Here is a 15,389-nt window from a genome sequence, read left to right as displayed (position 1 = left end):
GTGTTGAGTCTTGACTTGTACATTCAACTGCGGTGTCACTGCAGGGCGTAAAACTTATAAAACATCACGGTGTCTGCCTTTTCATGGTTCTTGATCAGTGAGGCTGTTAATGCTTGTGACTGGTAGTTCGACAGACACCACATCCCGGCTAATCAGGAACAAGTTGAAGGAACTTCAAAGTTTCATCTGAATTAAAGACAGGATTATGTCGGTAATTTCTCTTGTATTTGAAGGTAGGGGTTAAATATATTTTAATCCTGTATGCTTATTAAATTTACTCATTACTCCAGTATAAACGCTTTTCTCAGCTGCGTGGATATATACGCAAGCTCTGAAAACATCACCAGGATGTGGTGTAGGTGATTGTGGAGAGTAGATGCTAAATGTAGGTAGTACGACTACATTATTATTATAATCAAAAAGAAGCGCTAAGCCACAAGGGCTATACAGAGTACGACTACAGCGCTCATACTTCATATATGTTATTTAATTTTTTAAAAGGACATACGTGCAACTAATGCCACAATAAAATATCGTATCAGTTGCACATATGTTCTTGTATTTGACATGTTGTCTGTAATTATACCCAAATTATTACATAAAATATATAGTATTCGCAGGTTTTATTCAGTATTTACGTTAATCTAACGTAATTAAAGCCGCAAAAAACTATCAGTAGTATCAGTTATCAGTAGTGTCAGTAGTACTGTGCCTCATACCAGTAACGATTAGTGAGTGATTCACCTAACGGTTATTGGTATGAGGTACAGTACTACTGATAACCGATATTCTCTAGCAGATTCTCAGTGGTTACGAACTATACTAAATACTAAGATATATTTTTTCACTTCGGGAAACAAACGAGAATGAAGAGAAGTGCAATAATCATCTTTAAGAAACTTAAGTGAAGTGACAAAATGAAACATGTTGGGCAAAAATGTGATATTTGTCCTGTTAATTGCTTAGTCAGTCAACGAAGACATTGTTTTAGTGTGGTACCATGACGATCGCAAAAAGTTTCCTGCAGACTATAAATGATGTCGAAACTGCAGTTATTACATGCACTGGGAAGAACTAAATCCGTAAGAGTTATGCAGTAGAGAGTGAAAGGCACTCAGGCTTGATCCAAGGAAGTAAAGGGTAGTTTCACTTCCTTGGATCAAGAGCCCTTGAAGCCTTTGAAGGAACAAATGCAATAACTTTAAACGTCAAGAGACCTTGGAGGGACCAGCAGTCAGAAACACTAATGGAACACCTGGAGAGTATGACAGAATTTCCAAACGAGGCTTCCCTGATAATTGTACTGTGTGAGTCAGCCTCGGGTGGGTACCCACCCAAGGCTGTGAGCCTCTGAGGCTCAAGGGGATAATGGAAGGCCCTAATCCACTGAATGAAAACACCTCTGGCACCTATAAGCTGAATTATATAGAACTAAATAACACTGGATACAAAAGGCTTAGGAGTTGTGGTTGGATAAGCGATTGAATTTAATTATAATCAAAAAGAAGCGCTAAGCCACAAGGGCTATACAGCAATATAAGCGATTGAAGAATGGAGTCCTGTGTTTACCACGGAGCTCTGCGCTGTTGCTGCTTCTTCTGTCCTGATTGGTAACGTTAGTTGACCCTGGTTCACCATATTGTCGGAATCAGTGAATGGTTTGTTTACCCTATGAGTTATTCTTTATTATTATAATCAAAAAGAAGCGCTAAGCCACAAGGGCTATACAGCAAGTTATTCTTTAAAATCTTGAAACACTTCCTTTCTCAAGTCACCAATATTTGTTAATTTCTGGGCTTTTATCATCCTAAGTTAAAATATAGGAACTAATTGGTAGTAATTCAACACGTTTTTCCAAATTTTAGTCTTATATTGATGAAAAAAAAACTTTGGAAGGTGGAAAGCGTGGTATGCGGGCGGCGGGAAATAACAACTTGGTCAACCAGAGGAAGTCTCGACGGGGACCGGGCCGCAGGGGCGGTGACCTCCGGAAGCGACTGCAATTAAACTCCAGGTACGAGGCAGGGAAGGTGCTTAGGACATACCTACCCAGAGTCTACCTGGAGGATGTTCCGGGGTCAAGGTCCCGTGGCCCGGCCCATGACCAACTTCTCGGTGGATCAGGGCATGATCCACTAGGCTGTTACTGCTAGAAGAGCACAATACAACATACGAACCACAAGGTTTGTTTCCCTCTCTTCTTTCCAGGGCAAACAATGAAATAGTTTTTTTTTTTAGATAGGTAAGTAGTTTTCCTTTGGAAGGGTGGGAAAAGGCGACTCTTCAAATAATTCGTTATGAAAAGCTGTACATTTTCACATTATTGATAGTAAAGGAATTGTCTTCAGCACACGAGGGAGCTTAAGCAGCATCTTATGGAAGTTGGCGGCAGCAGTATCAGATTTGATAGTTTTCAGATTTTTTTTGGAAGGCATTAATACGGGAAATATCACTAGTTAAATTAGTCTTTAGTTACTCTTGAATAAAATGTAAATAAGAGGAGTAGTGACGTATAAAGATGGTGATGGGTTGCCGGTGACGGCAGTAAAGACAAGAGTTGTTACTATACCACCCACTGTCACTTGTAGAACACCTGCGGTAAGAAAAGCAACTGTATCGTGGAGCGTTGGGGGAGGCGGGTGATGATGTAACCCTCTTCTGGTACTGTCCAGGTGGCGGGCCGTATACGCTACACTTTCCCTTTACTCCTAAACAGCGGCAGTAGTGTCGAAAATCGGTAAGATAAATCAGCTGATCCATCGAGGGTGTGTGTGTGTGTGGGAGGGAGGGAGGGGGTAAGTCAGCCACGTGGTGTCCGCCACACAAAATCAATAGTTACGCGCATGGCATCGGTGCTTATCCCACCCTCCTGACCCCGGCTTCCAGTCCCACAAACCTCATCCACCCTACTCCATCCCGCTTTACTCATGTACTCCCAGGTACTGCTAGCAAGGATCCTCGCCGCTAACGTTCTGCCAGAAGACTGACATGTTATTGAAATCTCATCTAACAAGATTAATGCTAGAAAATAAATATTTTTATTATTAAACTTTTTAATTTGAAACATCGATATTGCGGGTGTGAGGGATTAGGAGTAATTTTCCCCATATTTAATCCTTTTACGGAAGACCTTCAGTGGCTGCACTTTTAGTCATTTGTATTACCTAGGTAATCTCTCATCAAGTGGTAATCCTCCGTAGCCACAGTCACACGCAGGGCTTCGGAAGCGTGAAGCGGCGGCGGCAGAAACTCAAGGCCGTGTGTGGTGGTGGTAGTGGTGGTGTGGAAGGGAGGTGGGGGAAGAGGTGTGGTGGCGATGGTGGTGGCGGTGATGTCTGGGTGCAGTGCCTGGGGTGCCGGTGGCGGAGGTACTTCAGTGCCTTTAGAAAACTGCTACTCTTAAACCCAAACCAAATGACCTCATTAAATACTTGTATATTTTAACATTTGTTAGTTGATTCCCCGGAATGAAGACCTAATTTTGATTATGGAATACCCCGGTACCTTGTGTATGTGCCCTTGCGCGCCCTGGGCAATCGCGTCAGAGTTGCAGGGTTCCACGCAAGCTCTGCCGGGTTGCAGGGACCTACTTCTCTCTCTGGGATTGGTTTCCGTCTGGTGCGGGAACACAGTTGACAGGCTCGTGGCTGCCTCCTTCACCCACCTTCTCTACGACGCTTTGCTCATTGACATTACATTACCTAACGTGTTACTCTCATCACCTTTTCGTTTGTTAGCTAAATTACTAGTTGGTTCCTCGAAGGCCACAGTGATACCTTGAATCTATATATGTACTAAGTTGGATGGGTCGTGTCACAGCACCTGGGCCCTCCTAACTTACCTCTCACCTGCCGGCTTTTCTGATGCTTGACCTCGAAGGCCCGATCTTATTTAACCTTGAAACTGTGTGACCAGGTTGGCGATGAATCTTTAAGGTCAAGGTCAGTAATGGCATGTATAAGTCACTTCTTCCTCTACTAGAGTTCATTATCTGTTTTCTGTAACAAGTGGAACCGACGCCGAACACTCATGTGCATTTAGTGTTTATTTTGTGAATATATTATTTATAACAGTGTAACTTGTCTCAGTACTCCCAGAAGGCAGCTCCTAAACACGTATATTTTGAAAACTGCTGGCTCTCTCTCAACAGTATACGGTATAAGCACATTTTCTATTTATTGGAACATCGAGTCGTTTAATATCAGAATGTCGTGAGTGACGGTATGTCAGGAGATTGCATCGATTGTACAGTGCCTACTATTTCAGATATAACATCAACGATTGAATGATTTTTCGATAGTGGGAGTGTTACTCGTAAATGTTGCTGCTACTACTCACAGCTGATCGTGCTGAATAAGTGTTATAAAGAATGTGTTATCCAATAATCTCTCATTGTGTATTTCTACATTAAGTCTAAGAGATACACACATCTGTACAGAATGTATAACTTAGTTTTCTTAAATGTCATTTCAGCGGTTATATGTACTACTCTATAATTTTTTGACTTGGCATGTTGATCATGTTAGTTTACTAGGTATAGGAAAACAGACTTCTTGTAGGGAATGAAAACTGGCAGATGCGGCTATTTGTACAGAAGAGTTAAGTTAATCTGGTAAAGAATATTAGAGGTTCCGATTAGCAGGTAAACCTCATGTTATTTGTTGAGTTAGATTATGTTAATGCTATGTATGGTTGCGATGGTTAGTATGAATCTGAGGCCAATAAAATAATACTTAATTGTAGTAAATAAAACCAATAGTGTACTAAAATTTATGAAGCGAGACCGTATATGATTTAGTACATTTCTGGTCATCGTACAAAGACGTAATCTATCTTGAATTATTATTATAATCAAAAAGAAGCGCTAAGCCACAAGGACTATACAGCAATCTATCTTGAAAAGAGGCGTCGAGGCGCCTGTGCAACGTGCAATCACGTATATAATTGCGGATTTTGTTTTTGTATCCTGGGCATTGAGAAGGAATGGGGATTGGGAGGTGCGCAAAAGGGTGTTGGCGGGGACCATTTATAGAACGTTGTGTTATAATCGGGAAATATATGGAAGTCGCTGGGACCAGGCTTTTTCAGCAGGGTACCGTAGTATGAGTGTGAGAGCATTGTTAACGTTGTGAAAGGGGGGGGGGGGGAGTGAATTTCAGGGGATGGAACGGGCTTGTCTCCGGGGTTGGGTATGCACAACGGCTGGTTTACTGTGTGTATCTGTGTAATGCGTGGTTGAGGAAAATGTGGTTGTGTGAGTGGATGTGGTGGTGAAGTTATATGTGTTATAGATGTCTTAAGTCAGAGTCTACTGCCTTCTTTCTTTGTTGAAGTACTTGATGTACCTTTCGGCTATGGCCTGGCAAACGGGGTTTTGTGTGTTTGTACCGAGCATTTTATTGCTATGTTATATAATGTGTATAGCCTGTAGATGAGTGCGGAATGATTATGGCTTTTCTAGTTTTGTGGCTGACTCGTAAGACTTGTGGTAAGGCGAGTATGTACTTTGTTTTATCATGAGATTGTGATGTAGGTTCTTTCGGTTATCGATTATTTGTGTTGGTTGTGAGTAACCGATATATTTATATATTTATCATACTATTCTTCTTATTGTATTGTATTGTGCATTGGCAATGTCCCAGTATATTATGTAAATAGTGTATACCCGAAGGGATTATGGTTTTATTTATATTATTGAACCTGCTACAGGGGTCACCTACATGTTATGTTCTTGTTGTTGTTCTTGTGTACATAGGGTTAAGATTGCCCATCTTCTTAATGTTATGTTTTGTCACAAGCGATATTTTCTAGTATAATTGTGTAACCTCTTGTGTTTGTTAATATTGTGTTTATTTGCTATTGTACGTTCTGAGAGATTGTTTTCAAAATGTGTTTATATACAATGTGTATCAACCCTAGTTTAAGGGTTTTTATGTTAAGCTATGTATTGTATTTTAAATAAAATAAAAAAAAAAAAATCTATCTTGAAAATATTCAGAAAAGAACGAATGAAGAATATTTAGATAATTGAATATCAGACTCTAGGCACTGGACTCAAATGGGGAAAATTTAGAGTTAGGAAATGTTTATATAAACACTGGTTCTTGAACACTATTAAAGATGTGAGGAGCGAAACTACATCATAGCGTCCTTAACTATGATACGTAAATTATAATGGTTGCCTATTTTATTTTCATGGGGAAACGCTAAACCCCTGTGGATCATGCAGCGCCAGGGGAATGAAAGGTAAACAGGTTTGAAGAAAGGAAGGGGTGGGTAGCTTCAGCTCCTTGGATCGAGAAACCCTTATCATCAAGGCATCTTTCTGGAAGGTTATGGTTGGCTGTAAATAGTAACTGCTTCACATTATGTTGAATGACTTCTACGGGTTTAACTTTTTCTTTGAATATAAGGGTGATGGATATGTGGGGATGCGGGCCACCAACAACAACAGCCTGGTTGACCAGGCAAGCACCAGATGAGCCTGGCCCATGACCGAGCTCCTGAAGTAGAAAAACTCGGAACTCAACAAAGGTAAGTCAAAGGTATAGCCTGGCATTAAATAATAGTCCTTCTGAGGTATCTTAATTCTTATTTTAAGTAACGGGAGGACTTACCTGAGAGTCGTGGTGGTGGTGATCCTCAGTACAGGCAGGTTGTATTTCATTAGATGTACCTTTTACATATATTATTTCGATGGAAATACCTGTGGGTAATAATCTGGTTGATCGCGTAATTACCAGGAAAGCCTGGTATGAGCAAGAAAACTTTCTTAATGGGTAAGTATGTCACACACAGGTATGTTGTAAAATGTGCCCAGTATCCGCCACGCATTTTTTCAAATGCCAGTTAATACCTTCGCCCATGATCTTTGTCATGGTAACTTGCAAAATTTGTTATGTTAATACGATAAACCAGTAAATAGCGATTATTGTTGCAACAGAGCTGACATAACCACCTTCCAGGAGTTCACTCTTAGTTCAAGTTTATAAAGTATGATTCACATGCACCACTATGATGCAATAGGGAGGTGAGAGCTCTTGGCCACCACAGCTGCAATAATTAATCTTGAATCCCTGATGTATTGAAAACAAACTTGGTTTTAAGTGTGCTGAGTTATATCATGCCATGACGGCCTTGCCTGAGACTTGTGTGTCGAAATCCTGGTTATCTTTTATTATTTGGCATGTAATTAATGGCGTAATAACATTTTTACGATGTAACTGAGATGCAATACAATGTATAAAGTATTGTTTTCCCAAATAGTGTTGGTGTGTTGCTGAATAAATGCTGTTATGTTTATATTGATACATTGGTCCGGAATCAATTGTGCTGTAGCTTTCTCAAAGTATTATGTGTGTTCTCAAGCCACACACAAATATGCAAGAATTATTTAAGGGATTTTAGTCAGTCTTTTCTCACATAGGGTTTAAGAAATATGGGAAAGTCGATGTATTTGCTAAACCAGGATTAAATGATTAGAATAGTGTGTATTTTTCAAACGACAGCTTTAAATAAGCTTAATAATCAAGAAAATCTAGCAAATGAATTTGAAGAAAATAGAAAAGCGTCCATACGAACTAGCAGATACATTTTTGTTTAGAGGGTAACGTGCCATGCAGAACAATATATAAAATTTAACACATTCACTAGACTACAAGATGTTAACACATCTAGACGAAGACTTGGTCAGCTTGGTCCAGGGCCGGGTTTCGGGAGTAGGAAAACTTCGAAAATCATCAAAGGTATAAAGTCTCGGGCATGCAGTCCGGCTTCAGACAGGGCAGCCTTAATAGGAAAGGAAGTATTAAAGGAAGATGAACTAATAAGAAACATTGTAATATTTGCATGGTTTTATAGGTGGAACGTCTGCAGGTATGTGGGTAAAAACAAGTGTTCACGACAAGCTTTTTTTTTTTTTTTTTGAACGGTTCGCACTTAGAACTTATTCAAGGCTTCAGCCAAGCGCTGTTCAGATAAAGGTTTAATATCAACTGTTATAACTTAGTGGTGAGAGTCACCGCTCTTATCACCCAGGTTCAGGGATTAAATCTCTAGCTGTGAAAGGATAGAACTTATAAAGACTTGTTCTCCGTAAGATTTACCTACCGGATGTTGGTTCTGGTTGTACACACACAACTAGTATTAAAGATTATTTTGGTTAATGAGATGCACTTCTACCTCTGTCTGCAGCAACCAATTATATTTACCGTATCTCTTAGTGAAGCCTTGCTACTGTGGATAATAACACTGTAGAGTGTTCCTGGACCTTGATAAGTTTACTGACCTCAAGAGTGGTAAAATGTAGTAATGTTTGGAACACCGAGCAACGCAGGAGTGTTACCAACCTTGTCACTCGTGATTATATGTTTGTCAACAACCAGACAACGAGTTTTATTTATAAATGTTCGTCTTCATCACATGAGGAACCTAACCTCAGTTTTTGATGCTGAGTACATCTGCTCTTTGCAACACTTGGGATACATTACTCTACACAAAGGATCAGCTGACTTCCTCGTCCATGTACAGAATACTAATTTCTCTTCTAGGACATAGTGCTAATAAAGCTTTGTTTAAATTTTCCGGGAGTGAGAATTGGGTCCCTTGACGTCTGTGAAGAGCTCGTGATCTTATTAACTAGAGGTAATTTAGGCTTTCCTCTCGAATAAAAGATTACACCTTCCCTTCCTTCTCTTATACCCTTGGATATTTATAGCTTGCATTGTCATAGGTTCCTAATAGTCTCTCATAACCTATGATTTGTAGCTGACTAGGGATTATGGACCGCGACATAATTCCTTTGAATTGTTTTGATTACAGTGTGAAGATGATTATTGTAATGTGTCAACAGATTGGTAACGATAGCGGTAATGTGCTAATGAGAGGAAGTTGTTAGATAAGAGCAAATTGGCAATGATTGTAACAATTTGATAATGATTTTAGAAATCTTTCATGATTAAATTTCTGAATAGCTAATATGTTCGAGTGCTTTTTTAAATCAGTCAAATGAAAATCTTGGGAGTACTTCCCCTAATAATCTTCAGAATGCTTCCCTTCTCCTGTAGGCTGGTAGACAAGGAGGTACTGCCGTCCTGTCATATGAACGAGAAACATACACACAACAGTTAAAAGGGTGATGAAAATCAATCGTCCAGTGAAATATTACTACTATCCTCGCATATAACGTGAAAAGGAAGCCCGTTAAATTTTTTACACAGTGGGGCATCCACCGGGGGGATGGGAGGGGGAAGCTAAGGTTGGTTAAAGCCACCCCAGAAGTAATTTATATTTTTTTTTCTAATTAATGACTAATTTTTATTGCATACATTAACCCGAGGCCACACAAGAACGGTGGTTTAAGAAATTTCATATATACACACACTGAAAATCGTGTTTTGAAAGACGATTTCTTTTATTTTTCAGTATCTTATTAAGCCCCTAAGGCTGAAATCCCGGCTTAAACCTCCCCTTCCACCCGCCCCCTCCCCCTTCCCAGAATGACATTCTGGCTTCGCTACTCTTTGCACGCTTACACAATTGCTCAAATTTCTACCTGCTAAATTACTCCTTACTAGAACAAGAGGCTTGGCAGACGGTACAAAATATCTCCAGTGAAAACCAGGGGTGCAGTGAGTATATTAAATATATGTATATGTCTCAATAAGTGTAAAGGGACCAAGATTCTTCAACAAACTTCTTACACAAGGGGAAATATCATTAGGCCTCTAGATGGCTTCAAGAGGGAATTTCATAAGTTTCTTAAGTCAGTTCCTGATCAGCCGGACTGTGGTCCCTCCAGTGGACGGTGCACAGTGATTACCAGCAGCCAGATAAATCAATCAACCATGGAGAAAAGCCCCCTGGAATTGTCTACAGGTAAACAGGTTATGTGTGTCCCCTTTTCGTCTCCGCGTTCTCCTTCCTAGCTCCTGCGCCTCTTTCATCCAAATCCTACACGCTCATCTTTTTAACTATTTTTCTCGTCCACTTTTAAAGAAATGTTGTTAGTGCTCTTGGTTTTACTATTTCGGATTCCCTGCTACAATGTTTATCCTTTTGCACTTCGGTTTCCATTACCTTTTCATCGTAAAAAAAAAAAAAAGAAGCACGGAACGGGGTGGGATTAAAACCCATGACAAGCGAGTTGTAAAATTCCAGGACAGCGTAGTGTGCTCTTTTTTCTTCATGATCTGACTTGACACCTTCAATATTGCCTTTTTCCTAGCTTCATCACCAGCTCCCTTCTTACTCGCACTTTAATATACCGCTTTCTGCTGCAATCACTTATTTCCTCCTGTGTCACAGGCCTCTTCCTCGGGTTCACTTTCTCTTAACCACTAAACGTTCAGGCCATCAACGTTACACACGATGCTCCTGAGGCTCAGTGGGCTTAATCGCCTCATTTGCGACGCCAGCCGACAAGTGTAAAGTCTATTTGCCTATATACTGTGCTTGCTTGTTTGCCTCCTGACTATCTACTTTCTTTCGTACTTTTATGCCTACCATCTTATCTACCCTCTTATCTACACTTATGTTGTTTTTTTTTTAATCCTCTCTTTAACGGACCAGCCACAGACCAGGTCTCCTGTTTGAAGGAGGAGGGCACCACCAAGCTGCTCCTGCTGGCTGCACTGCAGTTTAACTACAGCCCGACTGGTCAGGAATCGATGTGAGGAACTTACCCAGTTCTCACCTGGTCTGTGCCATAAATTCGTTATACCCTGTTCTTAAATTAATTTTTTGGTGGTGGAGATTTAATTGATCTTGAAGGTGTCTGAAAACCTTCGGTAGTGATTGATTCAGAGTAAGAACCACTAGATAGAGCATGGTGGCCTAATTCCGCTTGTGAAGGTAAGCATCGTTTATGGGGTAATCGGGTCATCACTTACCTAAATACGGTGACAGGCACGAGGTTACCAATCGTTTGCCCGGTCATTAAAATTGGGTGTGTGGGTGGATAACCCACATGGTTAAAGAAGTCACGTAGACCTTCCAAGAACAAGAATTATTAATGGACTCCTGTCTTTAAGAGGGAGCATGACGGGTTCCTGATCGGCAGGGCACTGATGCTTACATTACAGACTGTTTGGGCTGTCAGCAGGCCAGGAATTTGCCCGGAGTCTGCTTCGCCGTCTTTTTACGAACTTTCCTTCAGCCTTGCTTGGTTATCTAGGCTACAGCGCTTGCAGAGCGGAAAACTTTTTATAAGTTTTTATGTAGTTGACTAGTTATGTGTACTGTGTACCTGATGGATTTTCTGTGTATTATCGCTACAGCTGCCCAGTTTCTTGACCATGCTCTCTGGTTGGCAGTCTAGTCAGTCAGGCTGTTGGTGTTTCCGGCACACAAGCTGTCGTAGGCACTACAGCCAAGATATGAATGAACAATACACAAATAACCCGCACATAGAAGAGAGGAGCTTACGAAGACGTTTCGGTCCGACTTGTACCGACTTGGACTTTGTAAATGGTCCAAGTCGGACCGAAACGTCGTCGTAAGCTCCTCTCTTCTATGTGCGGGTTATCTGTGTATTGTTCCAGTCACGGTGTTGTCCCTTTTTTTTGTTATATATGAATTTACAGATTGCAGGAGTTTGTCAATCAGGCTGTGATGAATATGTGGGCTAGCGGACCGCCAGCAGCAACAGCCTAACCATACCACGGGCGGGATTTGAACCCGCGGTCAGAGAGTCTCAAAACTCCAGACCGTGTTAGCCACTGGACAGCAACAGCCTGGTTGACTATGCAAGCACCAGAAAAGCTTGGTCCAGGGCCGAGCTCCAGGAGTAGAAAAATTCCCGAAGTTCATCAAAGATATATCAAGGGTATATTTACCACGCTATAAGACGGAATGGGTCTCTAAAATATTTTTTAAGAATGGGTAATGATGTCTTAATTACCAGTGCAGCACTAAGTCGTGTTTGGTGAAATTCCAATAATTTAGATGTTGGAATCTATGCGAACAGTGAAAGTTTTCTTCACATTTTCCATAACAGCCATTTCGTCTTCTGCAATATTTCATTTAAGACAGCAACACTGAGGAGTTTGAATGATAAGGAAGCAGGAAAGAAATGCCAAGAATAAATCTACCTAGAGAGTTTTACTAGGGTCAAGGTTTTCCTGCCCGGTCCCAGACCAGGCGTTTCGGTGGATGGCGTGATCAACCAAGGTGTTGGTCCTAGCCGCAACGAAGTCCATTGTAAGCATCACAGCTCGGCTGAGGAGGGGCTGACTTGAGAAGCTTGTCCAGTTCTTCTCAAAGACAGCCAAAGGGCTATTGGTAATCCCTCTTATGTATGAAGGGAGGACATAGAAAAGTCTTCGTTTCTTCATCCCAAGATTATGGAGAAATGGTGGACTATAAAGCGGCTCAGTAATGTTAATGTTAATGAGGTCAAGTAACAAAATGGTAATTCAAGGAGGGATTTCCATTCCTGCTTTCTCCATGGTAGTACTTCCATAGGTCTTCTCAAAAAAAAAAAAAGTACTTAAAGGTTGCCTGAAAATGGTTTCATGGATCATAGATCAATATCTGTCTTTGAAAACTTGTCACATTCAAAGAGTTAGCAGGGCTACTGGTTAAAAAATAAACGCACGCACAGAACATATAGTCATAAATTAGACAAAATAATACTTTTTCTAAATACATTTTGACGGTTACAAAAAATACAATTATTGTTGAGACATGTATGTATATATTTACTGTCATAGTGAGAAATTTTGACAAGTGCCTGCACCTCAAGATGACAAAATACCTGAATTCCAAGGTCATCCACCACAGACCTGTGTTTGCAGGGGGTCAACTCTTCAAGTCTTCTCTCCAGGCTATGATGCTGCTGTAAGGTCACTGAACTCTGTCTTCCTCTCATATCGTTCATTTGTTTCACTTGAATTCCCTCACTGCCGTGTGAACTGTATAAATTTAGTATCATTTCTGCAAACAACTTATATTTATTTAAATAAGTAATAGTTACTACTTATGCGTTGCACTTATGGGATATATTTAGCAATTCTTATGGGATATATTTAGAAGTCCGTATACGAGTAGATTGCTAATAGTTGTTAGCGGTCCTTGTAGCTGGAGTTCTTTAGCTGGAGTATAAAGAGCCTTTATGTGTAGCATACTCCAGGGTGGAGAGCTCTTAGGTTTCGTTTAAATAAAGCATTTTTACCACCTTATTTGACATAGTTCGTGATTTATTGCTAATACCACTTGGAGTGTCTTATTCTGAGGTTATTAAAGCTGAAACTACTTCCCTATCATATACTTTACGGTCTTGTAGAATATACGATAATGCCTGTTGAAAATACTAATGTATGGTTCAAGGTATTATTAAGCGATGTAACTACAGGCAACAGGTATCAACTTTTCCTGATTATTAGAAGCCCATGTGAGGTGAAATTACTGTATAATTATATTCCAGGATAAAACCTAAATTCGTAGGGGTCATAATGTGTCCGAGAAATGAGAAGTAATGAGGATTGTTATAATGCTGAAGAACCCTGCCGAAGAGTCCTGAGTTATGAAAAGTCCAATGAGAGGTTCCAGACATGTTTCATATTCCTTTAGATGGCATAGTTAAGAGATTCTTCGAATCCTCCTAACCCCTTAACATGAAGTTCAGTGCATTTTGGGTAACCTTGAGTTTTTCATCGCTATTAGGCATATGGAGTTGGATGGTGTGTATGCGGAAGCGGTAATTGGATGCGTTATGAGTTTAATTGTGTTGCCAGTGACTTGGGGCGAGGGTCATGAGAGTTAGTCATGCTGTTGCGGATGTTACTGTGGCCCACCATGGGAAAGGTGGATGGGTAATTACCTCAGAGAGAGAGAGAGAGAGAGAGAGAGAGAGAGAGAGAGAGAGAGAGAGAGAGAGAGAGAGAGAGAGAGAGAGAAACCTTTATGATGCGATGACATCTGATGTAAGCACCCTTTAGATTTGTAAGATATTGAAAACTCCTAGGCTTCCATCAACCATCACAGTACGAATTGAAACACAAAGGTTATTGTGAACACTTGATTGGAGGCCTGATCTACTGCTGAGCCTTAGGGAGCAACAATCCCCAGAACCATTAAGAAATAACATATGGGACAGTCCCTTAAACCATTCACTGAAGCACAGGTGAGGAAGATATAAAATAATTTACACGTGGAAGATGCTGGCATGAATAATTAAAAAATAGCATGCTGAAGTAATACCTAACAATAATGGGAAACATAACAGACTTACCTATCTACTTGATGACTGCATGATGGTTTTGAGGTCGCAGCCCCTGCTGCTTGGTCTCGGACCAGGCCTCCTGTTTTAGTGTGCAAGGAAACAAAACACAAACGTGCTGTAACTTAAGCATATTCAACAGCCTCCCATCAAACATAGGACGAATTATCAGCAGACCTTTAATTGTCTTCAAGAAGAAACTTGAGTTTCTGTAAAACGTTTCAGATCAGCCAGGTTGTGGTTCTGTAGTCGGCCAGCTTGTAGCGAGAGCTAGCAGACTCAGTTATCAGTCTGTCAACAGGAAGACTTGGTTTATGACCGTATTATTATTTTCACTAGTTAGTATGTTATTTGCTGTGAATAATATACTATCATTGGAGGTGACTGCGATGAGAGCAGTGTATCTGGCTTACCTACGGCGACTTGACCCCCGTGCCACTACTCAGGAGAAAGTGAGTGGATGAAGGTGACGGCTGGTGAAATTCTTACTCAGCTGACACGTTCATTGTCGCATTTCTTAGTCTTTTTGGCTATACTGTACATGCTGGAGCAATAGGTATAACAGCTGCGTGAGTGAGCGAGCGTTCAAAGTGTTAGTTGGGGTATCGCTGGCATTTATATAAGTAACAAACAGGAAGTGTTGTTTGGAGCGCTGCATGTGGCAGTGGTGACCTTGAGCCCGTCTAGCACCACGTCAGTCTTGTCGTCTCATTGTTCACTCACACTGCTTCAGTCCTGTAAGGTATTCGCTCACCAGGATATTAAGACACCAGTTGAAAATAAAAGTGCTTGTTCAGATCAGTGGGCAACCTTTGTACTGCATGTAATTAAAACTCATTTATCTGGAGAGGTTTCCGTTAATAATAATAATAATAATAATAATAATAATAATAATAATAATAATAATAATTGAAAAAGAAAAACAGCATTTTCTTTAGGAAGATTAAACAAGTTTATTCAGGCATAGCTCGGCCTTGTAGTCTGGAAAGTACCATTTAATTTAGTTTTTTGTATGTTTAATTTAATATTTAAGGGTTTGGGCTCGCACATTCAAGGTAACATAAACAAGTGGTCTGATGATCATCAACCTTTCAGCTACTTGGATGATTTTCCCGCCAAACGTTAGTTCAAAGGCGCGCTCTCGCGGCCATTCCTAGAAGCTGTAGTTGTC

The 15,389-nt window shown here is 40.5% G+C and overlaps 1 long non-coding RNA gene across 1 annotated transcript; it reads right to left on the bottom strand.

Moving 5' to 3' along the window:
• Positions 1-12,703: 12,703 nt before the first annotated feature.
• LOC128689732 (uncharacterized) lies at positions 12,704-14,910 on the bottom strand. Its single transcript, XR_008407209.2, has 3 exons — positions 14,632-14,910; positions 14,231-14,509; positions 12,704-12,911 (listed from the first exon to the last, which is right to left on the bottom strand). It is a non-coding gene; the product is annotated as an uncharacterized lncRNA (long non-coding RNA).
• Between the last annotated feature and the right edge of the window lie 479 nt (positions 14,911-15,389).

Source organism: Cherax quadricarinatus, chromosome 22 (assembly GCF_038502225.1).
Source record: "Cherax quadricarinatus isolate ZL_2023a chromosome 22, ASM3850222v1, whole genome shotgun sequence".
NCBI lineage: Eukaryota > Metazoa > Arthropoda > Malacostraca > Decapoda > Parastacidae > Cherax > Cherax quadricarinatus.
Note: the sequence above shows the minus strand (reverse complement) of the source record. Positions and strands in the feature narration are given on the sequence as shown.